This window comes from Rattus norvegicus, chromosome 2 (genome assembly GCF_036323735.1).
Source record: "Rattus norvegicus strain BN/NHsdMcwi chromosome 2, GRCr8, whole genome shotgun sequence".
Lineage (NCBI taxonomy): Eukaryota > Metazoa > Chordata > Mammalia > Rodentia > Muridae > Rattus > Rattus norvegicus.
The window spans coordinates 236010990-236025849 of record NC_086020.1 but is presented as its reverse complement, the minus strand read 5'-3'; the positions used below and the strand labels follow the sequence as shown (position 1 = coordinate 236025849).

The following is a 14860-nucleotide window of genomic DNA, read 5'->3' as shown; positions in this document are numbered from 1 at the left end:
AGATCATATCAGTGTAGTCTCAGATCAACACCTTAGTTAGATTTCTATCATTGTTATAAACACCATGACCAAAAGCAACCTGGGTCTATTTCAGTTTACACCTCTACATAGTAGTCTACTGTGGAAGGTCAGAGTAGGAACTCAAGGCAGGAATCTGGAGGCAGGAACTGAGTCAGAGGCCATGGAGAAACAGTGCTGACTCTCTACGGCTTCTTCAGCCTGTTTCCTTATACAACCCAGGAACCCCAGTTTGGGGTGCTACTACCCCCAGGGCTGGACCTCCTCATATCAATCACTAATCAAGAAAATGCCTTACAAGCTTGTCCACAGGCCAATATGGTGGGGGCATTGTCTCAGCGGTAGTGGTGTATTCACTAATGATTCTAGCTGGTGTCAAGTTGACAACACACACGCACACACGCACACATGCACACAGGCACAGAAGGACAGTCAATATAATTATAATCTTAGGGTGTTTGCATCAGGTTTTATACATCAATTTTGATATAAGGTCTTAGCTTTTGGTTTGTTTCACTGATAAGATCTCTCTTATTGGGAGGGCGGCCTCTTCCTGCTGCTTCTTCTGCAGTAACTTTTAAACATGGCTGTTTGTGTTTGTGTGAATAGAGTTGAATATCAATCCTCATGCTAATTCCAAATAATAACACGTAACTGGTTACTTCTGCAAGAAGGAGGTAGACAGGTACGCAACTGCCCAACATGGTAGTCAATCAAACAGCTTTCTGACGATGGCAACCACGAGTTTTCTACAGTTTTCCCTGTGGCTTTAGACAATGCCGATACTTTGTAACTCCTACGCATGCTCAGATTCTTATAACAATGTATCTCTGACTGTGGGGGCAGAACCATGGGCAGTTCAGAGTGCCATGGAGACTTGCACTGAGGGCCTCAGCCCTGTGTACTCCAGGGTGACCAGAAAGCATTCTGAATGGGGAATGAACTGTAGTTAGCCTTGAGAACACGCTGGGCTCTGCTATGCTGGTCCTGTGGTATGCAGAATCCTCCTCCATCAGTCTTGACTCATTGCTTATAAACAGGCACAAAACCAGTTTGCCTTGGAGTTGGCCTGGGATGCCTCATTTTAAAGATCCACAAAAATACTGTTCAAACACATCAGTCCTCACAGGGCCCCTTAGGGTGCCCCTTTGCTGGCTCCAGGAGTGAAGCTTCAGGGTGTATAATTGTTTTGAGCATAAATCAGTCCAAAGTGAGGAGTGAGGCTCTGGGGGACCATGGAACAGTGTCTGGCACGCTGCTGATACGCCTCAAATAGCTCCCAATAAAAACGGACGTGGCTTTCTGGTACACTAGGCAGATTGCTTGACTCTTGGGGAGTTGAACACTTGGAAGCAGAATAAAAAAGATGAAGGTTTCTGAGACTCTGGCTGTTAGTCTAGTAATATTCATTTTTCCCTCGTCAAAAAGACTAGTTATCTGCGGGCGGGAAGAGAAGACGCGGCCACCTGGGCATCATCCTAGGAATTACTCTACAGAGCAAGCAGTGTCAGGAAAGGACCCAGGCAGCTACCAACGTCTGCTTTGTCTTTTCCTGTCCAAATCTAGCCAGGACCAATGATTTGACCCTCAAAGGCCTCCATTTTCTTTCCTTGGCGAAAAAGAAGGTAAACTGAGACTCTTTTGTGAAAGTCAAAAGTCACTTGTCATGCATACTTGTGATGATACAGGGCACCAGTCACGTGATTCATTTAGGACCGAGCTATGGATCCCTTGTCTCTTCATCTCTCTTCACTCTGAGGACAGAGGATGATCCGACTGATGTTTGCCATCCTATTCACCTACCATTAGGATTCTCTAGTGTCTTTGTCCTTCAAAATGATAGGCTCTACAAGATTAGCTTTTGGACACGGAGCCTTTTGCCTAGGGGGATATGTTAAGGCAGTTGAAATGACTGAGGTTGTCCTCATCTCATGTTGTGAAAGATGTGTGTGTGTGTGTGTGTGTGTGTGTGTGTGTGTGTTTGTGTGTGTGTGTGTGTGTACTCGAATGCTTGTGTGAAGGCTAGAAGCTTACATTGGGTATCTTCCTCACCATGCTCCAGCATGTATTTTGAGACAGAGTCTCTTGGAGCTCTGGCTGGCAAGGGAGTCCATGAATTTGCTTGTCTCCCTAGCCACAATGCCTTGTCCGGGATTACAGACACTCTGCTAAGTCCAGCTTTCTACTTGACTGCTGACGATCGGGACTTGGATTCTCGAGCTCGCACAGGAAGCACTTCACTTACTAAGCTGTCTCCCCAGCTTCCACTTATGGAAATTTAAGGATTCATACTATTCCTCTGCTCTCATTCTTTTATGAAAGTCAACTACCCCAGGCTTCCTCAAGCTTCCTGTTACTGAGGAGACCTTTAGTATCTCCAACCATGGAGTAAATCTGGCCTTTCTGTGACTCCTGCAAATCTATCAGGTCAAGAACTCAGGTGGCAGAGTGGGCAAGTCAGGGACCCAGTCCATGGGGACATGGCTGTCTCCAGGAAGCTTTGGGTCCCTTTAGGAACTTCCCGTACTGGCATGCTGTGCAAGGGGATCAGACATGCTAATGATGGAATCTGCTGGAAAGTATTCCCTTGCACGCTGTCAAAAGCCACTGCCACGAGCGAAGGAGAGGTAAGGTGCAGGCACAGGAAGAAATTATTTCTTTCACACAGGTGGGTGGTGCTTGGCCTGGCGGGTGGATCTGCATTGCCTCCTAGTTGGTAGTGACTCAGGTGCAGCAAGAGACCATGAATGCATCTCTGTAAGTTGGATAAAGGAGGGCTTTCTTTGGAGCCATCTTTGAGACCTGGTGAGGGTGCTTAGTGCCTGGAGACCGTGCCAGAGGATGGAGCTACAGGGCTGGCACAGGGAGGCGAGCCTGAAGCGGCAGGATTGGGCTGCATTGCCATCTGGCTTCAGTCTTGTGGGCTTTGGAAAGTGAGTGGCTGTTCTGAAGGCTAAGCGAGAGGGACCCCAGTGCCAGGCAACAGGGTAAATGGGAACTCATTTCTAAGCCACAGATTCTGGAATTTCCCATAATTAACATTCCAGCCGAACACTCCAAAGACTTGGGCCTCCAGTAGGCCTGGAAATTAAAACAGAGTAAAATGCTTGGGGTCTAGTTTGAAGGGCAAAGCTCTGAGGAATCCCTGTGCCTGCTATTTGTGAAATGTGACTCAGATTTTGTATCTGTGAAGTGGCAGGAGACTAGGTTCCTTTAAAAGTGTTTGTTCCGACAGGTACATAGAGGGGATCTGACTTGCCGATCAGTTTCCTGAAGGCAGAGAGACAAGCTTGTGACTCTAATGACACTGGTGTCAACAAAACTGGGGACTAAACGGACCGCAGATTCCTTTGATCCTTCTGATGCCCTAGGATGACTTGTTACTATCATCTCTGTTTTCTAGAAAGAAAATAAAAACAAAAACAACACCCCGCCCCAAGACTTGGGGATGGCAGGCAGCCGGACAACCATCACAACAGCTGGTAACTGGATGATTTGGAATTAGAATAAGTGTGGTTGGTTGTAGATTCTGAGGTCTCAGAGAAGAAACGCATAACAGAGAAAGTAACATTTGTTACTTTACAGTGTTACAGTAACACTATTTGTACCCTCTAAATCATCTATCAACCATCTATCTATCATCTACTGATCTAACCATCTTCATCATTCTCTTTCACTTATCTCCTATAATTTGACTATCTGCATATCTACCTATCTTTCTCTCTATATATGTATATGTATGTGTCATCTATCTATCAATCATCTATTTATCTAACTATATCTATGTATATCTATGTATCTATTTACCTATCTATCTTTCTATCTATCTCTATCTTTCTATATGTATGTATGTACGTATGTTTGTATGTATCTAACTATATGTATGTATGTATCTATCATCTATCTACTGCCTATCATCTATCTATGTATAGCTATGTATCTATGTATGTATGTATAGCTATGTATCTATTATCTATCTACCTGTGTATAGCTATGCATGTTTGTATGTATCTATGTATGTATGCATCTATCTATGTATATCTATGTATCTATGTAACTATCTGTGTATCTATCATCTGCTAGTCGTGAATTGTCTTCTTCATCCTCTATTGTTCCTTATCTATCTCCTATAATTTGACTGTCTGTGTGTCTGTCTGTCTGTCTATCTCTTCATTTATCATCCTGACTATTCCCATTTTGTCTCTTAAGAGTCTAAAAGTAAATCATTGACCACTTTAATAGGACTTCTTTAAAACAACCCATACTCCATTGTCTAGCAAGGATAGAGGTGGCACTGGTGGTGATGACAAAAATAGCGAGTTGGTATGTCTGAGGCTGTACTAAATTTTATAGGTCAATCATTTAATCTCAGCTCAACATGGTTACACTTAACTCTGACATCATTAAGCAGATTTTATTCATGAGAAGTGACAATAGGCACAAGGACTACTGAGAGGAGTCTGACAGAGTTGGGACTTAGTACTATCAATTGGGACAAGTGGAGATGTGTATGTGATACAGGGGAGAGATGATTTAGGCAGAAAACCAGAAAAATGGAGTTTGTGGCTAAACCAACTCGATGTTGGCCAGCCCTGGGTGCTCAGACACTGAGGGTGGGGATTTTGTTAAAGTCCCTTAGGAGTCTTGCTCAGGTGGGATTCTGTAAAGGGAAGCTGAAAGTCAGATTCAGCCAAAGACTGAGAGAAGAAGTGACTAAAGCTTTGTACAGAGGAGCCATTGCAAAACTGTGTGAGAAGACATCATTCCTAAGTCCTAGACTAGCGGGGCACAGGTGTTAGCTAAGAAGTGACGGTGGATACAGCTGTGGAGAGCACCTCCAGTAGACAGGCATGGCCCCAAGTTGAGGGATGGGGCTACCCATGCATCTCAAAAATTTTAACCCAGAATTGTTCCTGTACAAAGAAAAGACAGACAAAAATTGGAGCAGAGACTGAAGAAAAGGCCATCCAGAGACTGTCCCACCTAGGGATCCATCCTACCTGCAGACACCAAACCCCTGCAGTATTGCCGATGCCAGGGAGCACTTGCTGACGGGAGCCTGGTATGGCTGTTCCCTGAGACGTTCTACCAGCATCTGACCAATACAGATGCATATACTCATAGTCAACCATTAGACTAAGCCAAAGGACCCTGATGGAGGATCTAGGGGAAGGCCTGAAGGAGCTAAAGAGGATTGCAACCCCATAGGAAGAACATTATCAGCTAACTGGACCCCCCACCCCCCGAGAGCTCCCAGGGACTAAACAACCATCCAAAGAGTACACTTGGAGGGAGCCATGACTCCAGGTGTAGCAGGGGAAGGTCTTGTCTGACATCAGTGGAAGGACAGGCCCTTGGTCCTATAGAGGCTTGATGCCCCTTCATGGGGGGATGCTAGAACGGTGAGGTGGGAGTAGGTGAGAGGCAAAAGGGAGAGAGGGGATGAGATGGGGAGTTTGTGGAGGGGTAACCAGGAAGAGGGATATGATTTTAAATGTAAATGAATAAAAGGATTTTCAAAAAAGTGACTGGGATCCGCGCTTACCTCCTCCTCATGTACACCACACACCTCTCTCTCACATGTCTTTTCCTACAGCTGCTATAGAATGCCAGCCCACACCTATCCCTTCTAGTCTTCCTGTTGCTTTGATAGAATTCCTTGACAAAGCAAGAATGAAAGACTTGCTTGGCATCACGTTTTTGGGGTCTAGTCCATTGTAGCAGGGAAGCCGGGCTGAAAAGCCTGAAGAAGCTGGTCACGTTACATCCCCAGCCAGGAAGACAGGAGCAGTGAACGGTGCTCAGCTTCCTTTCTCCTCTCGTGTAGCCCAGGATCTTAGCCCATGGAACGGTAACCACCCACTTTTAGGTTGGGTTTGCCCATCTCAGTTAGCCTAACAAAATACTCCCATACAGATATGGCCAGAGGCTAGCTTAGTCTAGATAACCCCTCACAGTGGAGTCAGATGGTTAGCTCCTGGGTGGTTCTAGATTCTGTCAAGTTGACAGTTTCAACCATCAAAATATTTGATACAATAATCACAAATGGCAAACTGACACCAAATCCCAAAGGCACTGTTAGGATCCATTTTTTCTGGGTTTCAGCAACCTGAGATAGGTAGCAAATCTACTGCCTGATAACAGTTTTAGACTTAGAATCTAAATTCTCACACTTTCCTCTACCAGGAGCATTTATGTAGGTCTTAGCAACTGACAGGGCTGCAAGCCTGTCTTAGCTGTACCCACTTCCTCAGTTAGAAGGCAACTTCGTCTGCCACCGTGAAGCCTTGCTTTCTCTTTTGGTTGGTCATGTTGGATATTATGTTGCAGATCAGATAAACATAGTATTTCATGAAGTCCATTGGTGTCGAAAAGTATAGAATGAAATGACTTCAAGTGAGAATTCTTTTCCAAATGGTTTCGTGTCTAAGATTTAAATTATTTATTTGAGAAATTAATCAGTTTGGATTTTAAAAGTTACAGTAAGGTGACCCCCTTAGGGGGGGGCTTTCCTCTGATAGATAATTTGAAGGAATTGGCTTTTAGATTATTAAGATAAAACATGAGTTTGCAAAGATGCTGTCTGAACTTAATGCCTGGGGGGCCCGCCTAGGAAAAGAGTCTTTGATGATTATTGGATCTCTAGGCGTCAGAGACAGGAGATACCTGGAGCCAAGATCTCTTTATCTTTTATTTAATGCAAAGTCTTGCACACCTGGGCACCACACACTTGCCTGTTAAATGATCCATGGAAGCTTGCTTGAAACACTAAAGGCCTACTAGAGAGGGAGCCTCTCGGTTTCTCAGCTTTATTTTATTTTGTGTAATTAATTTTCTTTGGATGGTGGCAGTACACGCGTGCCCTTGGAAGTCAGAGGACAACTCACTTGAGAGTCAATTCTCTTCTGCCCCGGGAGCTCATTACTGAACTTAGATCATCATGTCTGAATCTAGGTGCCTCTCTCTACTCACCGCGATATCTCACCAGACGCTTTCTCTACGGCGTTTGTATCTGTGGCTGCTCTGATCCTTTCCAGAATGCATGGTCAGGAAGGCAATGGCTTTGTCCAGAGGAGATAGTGATCCAAGCCGTCACTGACTCTGGGGTCCTTGAGCACTTTCTCAGTTCCTGTCTAAACATAGCACCCTGCTTTGAAAATAGAATTCACTGGGTCACCCCAGGCAGCTAGGTACCCCAGGTTGTGCTTTTCCTCAGGGCTGTGGATGCTCTGTAACTGAGAAGGAAATGGCCTCAAGCCCATAGGCAACACATATATTTTGTTTCTCTCCCAATGTAACTTTTCTACTGATAGTTATTTTTACCAAATGTAGTCTCTTTTTCTTCTCCTTTGTCTCTCCCTCCCCCTTTAGATACATTGTGTTAAAGTTATCCCGGGTCTTGGGAGGTCCTCTCTGTGGCCAGACTGATGCTTGAGGCTTTATTATGATTTTGAACACTTGGAATCCCTGTACACCTGTAGCATAGTCAAGTACATGAGTCAAGCACATGCTTGGTGCTTTGTGGATACCGATTTGATCCTTACCACAGGCTAATGGGGTAAGTAGCGTTACAAAACCCATTTTATGCAAGAGATGCTGACTGATCAATGAGTGTCAGTGACTCGTCCCGGTGACTCAGCTTGCAAGAGGTAGAGCCTAGAATCAGTCAGTCCAGCCTCATTGTTTAAATTGCTGGAATGTATTATCTCCTCTTTAAATCTGTGGTTTTCCGCTATGGTGCAAGGTCGGGACGCTACTGTGCCTACCTAAGGACACCTCAGGTCTGTCTGCTTCTGATGCCCACAAGTTTTTTCACTCTTCAAGTTGCCTTTGAGGATAATAGACTGAGTTGGCCACTGTTGTCTGCTCAGGCCACAGAGATGGGCAGAGATGTATTATATATATGGCACCCCAGCAAGTGCCTCAGTTCCTACCATTGGCTCACTTACTTCTAGCACCATTTTCCCCCAGATTGTATGTGCTCAGTCAGTATGTATGGGAGATCAAGAGAGAGAGAGCTACCATGATTGAATTAAGGGTCAGGTAACCATTTCTTTCTAGTGCCTTCGCTTTATTTCCCATGAGCCAACTTGGGAAATTAAACCTACCCTCCCATTAAATCTTGAAGGATTCAAGGAAGCACAGCTAGTTCGTGACCTAGTCTGTTCCAAGGCAGGCATGCATGGCTCTCCTCTGTGTGAAAACAAAATAGATCATAGGTGACTCGTTTCAATCTACAGAGGACCTGGAAGGCAAACCTAGACATTTCCAGCTATATGCATAATTTTCACAATTTCATTATTGGATTGGTGTTTTTTTCTTTTAATTTTGGCTTCATATTTAATGGAAGGGAATCAATATATTCTAGACTGGAACCCTGGACTCCACAGTCTTCCCTCCTGTACATTTTGGCGAGCTGGCAGGAGGTTGAGGCAGAGGTGGGAGGGAGGCTGAGTTCTAAAAGGTGATGTCTGCCTACTTACTCTGGCTAAGAAAGCAGCTCTCATCAATGAACTGTGTGTATCAGGACACTGTGATCGCATAAGTAGGAGTCAGGCCACTAATGCACAGGGACAGTGACGAGGCCACACGTCAGAGTCAGACACTCCTGGACTCTAAACAAAGTTTTCCTCTGAGCAACCGTGTGACCTTGCACAAATCACTTAGCGTCTCTGAGTTTCAGCTTCATTTGTGCAGTGGGAATATAATAACACTTACCTCACAGGACCGGGGGAGAATGCTATGAAAACATATGTATACAGTGGCTGTTACATTGCAGGTGTAGAGAGATTACAGATTTACTCACACAATCCAATTGCGGGAAGAAAATGTAGTTCCTTTATTTCTCTGTAACGGATTGAATTTTCTTCAAGATTCTACAGCCCTGGGGTAGCAGGGAAACGAATGTGAACTTTAAATTAGCCAATTAGCAATATGCCAGTCTCCTTGTACTTTAAAACAGTCCTTTCCAGGTAACTGCTCAGGTTTCCAGATTTTTTCCCCCCTAAAGATGATGAATGGGAGAATTTACCGAGTCCCTCCTGCCATGGGGACCAGCCCTGGAGGTCTTGATGCAGGCCTCATGGGGACCTCACCTGCTTGCTGGATCATGTCCTTTTTCTATTCTGCCCGTGCTCCTCCCAGCTGGCCTCTGTGCTGGAGATGTGAGATCTATTCTTTCTCAGCTTACTAAGGGCCTGGTGGGTCTCTTCCTGAACCCAGCAGGTTCTGTGTCACCCTCTGAGTTCTGCCTGTGACTGCCATTGCTTTCAGGTCTTGCCCCCTTTTAGCCAAAGGTCAGAATGTCATAATCCATGTAGCATCTGATGCCCACAAGTCGGTTACTTTGTAGTTCTTTCACCGGAGGCACTTGAGCCTGTCGGTGATCGGGCTCCAATGTGGCTGTCACATGAAGCCCTTCTGATGGGAACTGTCCCCTGAAAGGCAATCTCTCCCCGGAGACTTTGACAAGGAGCAGAAATTCTGCTTTCTGTTGGTGGCAGGTAGAGTTTAAGGTGAAGCTTAGGCTAGCAGATTCACATCCTGTGTATCTCTACAGGTGGGACTGGAGGTTGAGGACAGCCAGCAGAAGATGACCAGGGCACCCGATGTTACTCCATCACTCTCGTGTGTTATACCAGTCTCTGTATTACTACCGGACTTATTCTAAACACCCCTTTGCTGTCTTGACGAAGCGGTGTTATTGGGAAAATTAGTGTGTCAAGGGACTGTGAGTGGCCTCCAGGAAAGCTGAGGGACTAATGGGATTTGAGGGCAGATATGGTACCAGTCATTTGGAAGGCAGGACCCTCAATAATCACAATGGAATGAAAAACGCCAATAACCTGACTAAGCTAGGCAGTGGGTTACTTACTAGTCAGCCCTCCAGTTGATAGGGCAGATCCGTCCTACGGCCACCTCAACTGTGGTCTTGTGAGACTCTCAGCCGAGGATCCTGTGTCCTCTCCTGTGTGGTAATACATGTATGTTACATTTATATTTTCCCCTTGAGTTTAGTTGGTCTAGGTCTCACTATATCCTCAAACTGGAAAGTTACATAAATCATTCTTGGCTCTACTTTTCTCTGGGGTCTGGTTCTGTCTATAGAATTTTCTGGCACAAGAAAGGATACTGGGTCTGTGTTGCACCTCTTCAGGACGTAAATACAACTTGTTACAAATGCATAGAGTGACTGGTCTCTCAAGGAAGACATACATGGAAAAGATGACCGAGAGAAGGGAATATTCAATTAAAATCCATGGAATATAGTAACAGATAACCAGAGCTGGGGTACTGGTAAGCTATGAGACCAAGTATTCTATTTTGAACCAAAAGAAATCTAAGACTCAGGAGAGTGAAATAAAAGGTCACCTTGTTGGCAATGCCAAAGTGGGAAGCGAAGTATGCAGGTTTCTGATCCCCGTGCAGCAGGAAATTCTTTATTGACCAAGTTTAGTAATGGGAAAAAACATCTTCGGTAATGTCAAAAAATGTGGGTAAGGCCAAAGCGTGGACACTGTCTTCTAATCTGCCAAATAGCACTGACCACAAGCTCTGGGGACAGACTGTGGGCTTTAGATACTGTGAGCTCTATTTGGCTTTCCTGGTTCTGGTCACAGCCTTCTGCTTTGACCAGAGACAACTTTAAACCATATCTTTATGCATTTTCTCTCTCCTTCCTTCCTTTATTCCTCCTTCCTTCCTTCCTTCCTTCCTTCCTTCCTTCCTTCCTTCCTTCTTTCTCCTCCTCCCTCCCTCCCTCCCTTCCAATCATTTGTCTTCCTGATTCTGTTCTTTGGTCCAGGTAGGGAACAGCAGCCCCACCCAGCTTCCCCTCCTGAACCCCTTTTTACTTCTAGAATAAGTGAATTGTTTTGGGCTTAGCACACAACCTTTGTAAAGCATGTTGTTTTATTCCTCATTCCAATAGGTGGGCTCTCTGCATAGCTACAGGCCCTGCTAAGCTTTGCTTTGCCGTAGTCTAAAATGCCCTGTCCCCCTACAGAGGAGGGTATCAGCCACTTCTGGGCTTCCTTAGGTAGGCTCTGTAATTTGAGTTTTTGACTTTAGAAAGACATTTCTTCATGATATCTCATTGACTAGAGCTCACAAAAGACTCAACAGCCCAAGGATTACAAAACAAAATCTGAAGACCCAGAAAGGGCAAAGGTTAAAATATTCTGACTAGGGAAAAAATAGTTTCTTGTGACAGTTCTCAAAATTTAAAACCCAAAGTGAACACTTGTGCATTCAATAATTTTCAAGAAAACTGAGGCTTTTAATGTTCCTGTTCCATTATAGATAATTTCCCTTCATAAGAAGTCTCTAATAGTGGTTGAGATAATAACAAAAATAGTCAGAAGAGAGAAGTAGGAGAAATGAAAATGGGGTATAATGTGGAGATAGGATAGACCCCTGGGAGGCTAAGATCTGGTAAAGAACCTTCCTCCGGGTGACTGGCTTGTGTTTAGGTCTTTGCATCTCTAGGACCAACAGTCACCTATGTACCAGCCTTGTCCAGCCGAGCTGGCAGGCCCACACTCTTTGGGTGAAAGGGTGACTGCGTGATGGGGTGCTGGAGAAGGAGACATCAGAAGAAGCTGGCCAGGGGAAGTGGAACAGGGCTGCTGTTCATTTCCTGAGCCAAAGGACAGAGTGAGGAAGACAAATGAAGAGAGGGAAGGACAGAAGGAAAGATGGACAGAAGGCAGAACAGATGGGAGGGAGGGAGGAAAAAAGGAGGAATATAGGAGGAAATGAGAAAAGAAGGAAGGAAGGAAGGAAGGAAGGAAGGAAGGAAGGGGGTGTGGAAGCTGGAGGGAGAGGCCTCTTCACACATTCACTGTTACTCTCTGGCTTTTTTAAGGATAGACACAGGCAGAACTATCCAGAGCAGAGAGTTCTACCAGGAATTGTAGTCAAATGAGAGGACTGATGATTCCACACTCCTCCCTTCTCTTTGAGATGGTTCAACCATCAGTTCGATTTTTTCATTTGCTTCCTTTTTTGTTTTTATTTGTCTCTCCCACAACACCATTACCAACCTGGGGCAGAAAATATAGCTTAATCCTCTTGGCATGCCCTCTGGTTCTACCTGGGTGCTATTCATTCGATGCCTAATGAAATAAATGGCCTGGTAATAGCAGTTCATAGCTATTAGTGGTTATAGCCACATGAAGACCCTCTGCTTCATCCTAACGCTGGGACCCCAGTCTTTTTCCTCACTCTTCCTATTTGACATATGCAATAAGGAACCAGAAACTGAAAAACTCAAAAGGGGAGAATTTTGTATTTTGGCACGTATTATTTCTAGAAGAATTTAATAAAAACAACACATTGCCAGACCAGGCATGGTGGCACATGCCTGTGAATTTAGCAATTGGTGGCCTCAGTAGGAAGATTGCTGCAAGCCTGAGTTATACAGTGGAACCCTTCTCTCAAAAAATAACCAACTCTGGTCAACAAATATACATGTCTATTGTATATTTAACTAAATGCTTTTGGGGGGGTTGCTGATAAGAAAACACACCTCTAAGAATAACAGAAAGGGCTTGAAACATGTACCAGTTTAATCTGTTGTCATTTCAGAGGAGGTCATAAGGTCAGTCATTTTTTTCTCAGCTGCAAAACCTTATCTATTACTGGCCCCTTTAATGTTAGAAGTAGGTAACATTACACCCAAAGATATAGTTTGAATACTAAAAAATAGTAATTTACATATATGAATGTCAGCAAGAAGTTATGTGACAGAAAGGAAAGATGGATAAGAGGTGGCCTGGATTCTCAAGGTTCCACTTGTTTACACAGAGGGCAGATGTGGATTGCGACCATTAATGCTGACCCGGTTGGAACACGGTTGTTATGGTGCGCCCTGTGCTTCTACAGAAGGAAGGATTTTTACCTTTTCTGAATCAAAATTGTTTTCAACAATCTTGTGAAAGTAATGGATCTTTTTCCTCAGGAAGATGCACAAACACCCCAACATTTGGCATATGATTTCAGAGGTTCACTCACCAGATACCTTTTGCTAGGTAAATCCCCAATATTCCTTACATCTTGTCCTGGAATTATTCCAAAGCAGGTAAGATTCAGATGCCCTTGTCTATAGCTGCAGATAGTGTGGTGTCTCTGTCCTGTATTTTGGTGGTTGTTCTTGTTGTTGTTCTTGTTGTTGCAAACAGTTGGCCTATCAGAAACCAGGAGTGCTGTTAACAGCACACGTTTGGCTGTGGTAGCTGGAAACAGTTTCAGCAGAGGTACCATGGATGGAAGAGAGAAGGAACTTGATGAAACACAGTTGGCCCCCTTGAGTCTTTGAAGGAGCATGTGGGAGTTAGTCATCAAGACAGACAACCATACAGACATCTATCAGGGTAGAAGCCTCAGAGCCAGCATGAGGCACTGTCATGGCTGCTCCCAAGTGGTGATGTACTTCAACCTGGAGCAGGTAGATGGAGGAAGAGGCAAGGAATTGCAAGCAGAACTCTCCTTCCTTGCAACCTGGGCAGATCCCATGTGTTATTCTGATGCCCCTATGGGGTCACCCCTTTAAGTGATCACTTCTCCGTGTAGCCACATTCCCTTGAATCCAGGCTGGTCTTTGTCTTTCTTTGCTCAGCAGAGTGTGGTAAAAGTGGCTGAAGCCTTAAAGATAAATTAGCAGTGTTTGCCTTTTGCCTTTTTGAGCCCCGAGCTGCTATATAAAGTGCCTGAGCTGATCCACACAGAGAGGCCACATAGAGATAGAGAGATACTGAGGCTCTGTGAAGGAGAACCATCGAATCCAGCCGCCACTGCAAACTGAGAATGCTGTACTCAGGAGTCCAGGCAAATCATCCCACTTGTCTGCTTGACACTGTGAGCCACCCTCTCTGAGGCATCAGGCATGGAAGCGAAGAGGGAAGAGGCTCCTTTGAATGTTTTGGTCCATCATAGACATGAGAAACATTCTATTATATTTTATCTAACCCAAGATCCATCACACTGTAAGAAGCAAACAAAAATCACTTTTAAAAAAGTTACTAAGTTATGAGGAGATGTACTGTATGTAGCAATAGATTATTATAAATGTAATTGATTTTTATTTAGAAGCAGACATAGCTATAACCCAGACATAAGCCTGTGTCCTCGGTATGTGTACAGGCAATGAGTGAAGTCCAAGAAAGGCCTCGAGAAGGTTATTCACAGATGCAAGAAAAGGCAGAAAATTGTGATTCAGAATATAAATAATTTTAAATACTTGCTCTTGATTAGAGTTGACATTTTCTATGTTGCTGAGTTCGGGTTTATTTCAGAATAGTTCAGGCCAATCAGAACCTGAAGGATGATGACCAGGATTCACAAATCCCTTTGCCCCTGCCTTCAAGAAGCTCATGTTCTAGTGAAAACAGATAACAAAGTCAGTCTGGACAGAGCATCAAGCTAGAACAATATAACAGCAGACATGCGTTATTGTAGTAGCAAGCATTTAGTGTGTGCCTTACCATGTACCAAGAATCTCATTTAAATTTAGAATATAGAAGATGTTAGCTAGTTTATAAAACCCTCATTGAGATGTAATTCACATATCAAAAGTTCACCCCTGTAATATAATTCATGGCTTTTCATATATGCTTAGGGTTTAATAGCCGTTATCACTAGAAAATTCCAGAGGATCATCCTACACACAACACACACACACACACACACACACACACACACACACACACACACACACACCTACCAATCTGTAGGCACTTCCTGTTTATTTCTCTCACCCCACCAGCCCCTGGCAGATAGCACTCTTCCTTACTAATGGTTTTTGCTTATTCAGAATATTCTGTATAAATCACTCGAGTATGTG

General features: G+C 44.2%; 1 long non-coding RNA gene across 1 annotated transcript; it reads right to left on the bottom strand.

Moving 5' to 3' along the window:
* Positions 1-348: 348 nt before the first annotated feature.
* Positions 349-14392, bottom strand: LOC134485988 (uncharacterized). The gene is made up of 4 exons (XR_010064479.1): positions 13033-14392; positions 9893-9985; positions 8825-8902; positions 349-7151 (listed from the first exon to the last, which is right to left on the bottom strand). It is a non-coding gene; the product is annotated as an uncharacterized LOC134485988 (long non-coding RNA).
* Positions 14393-14860: the final 468 nt, after the last annotated feature.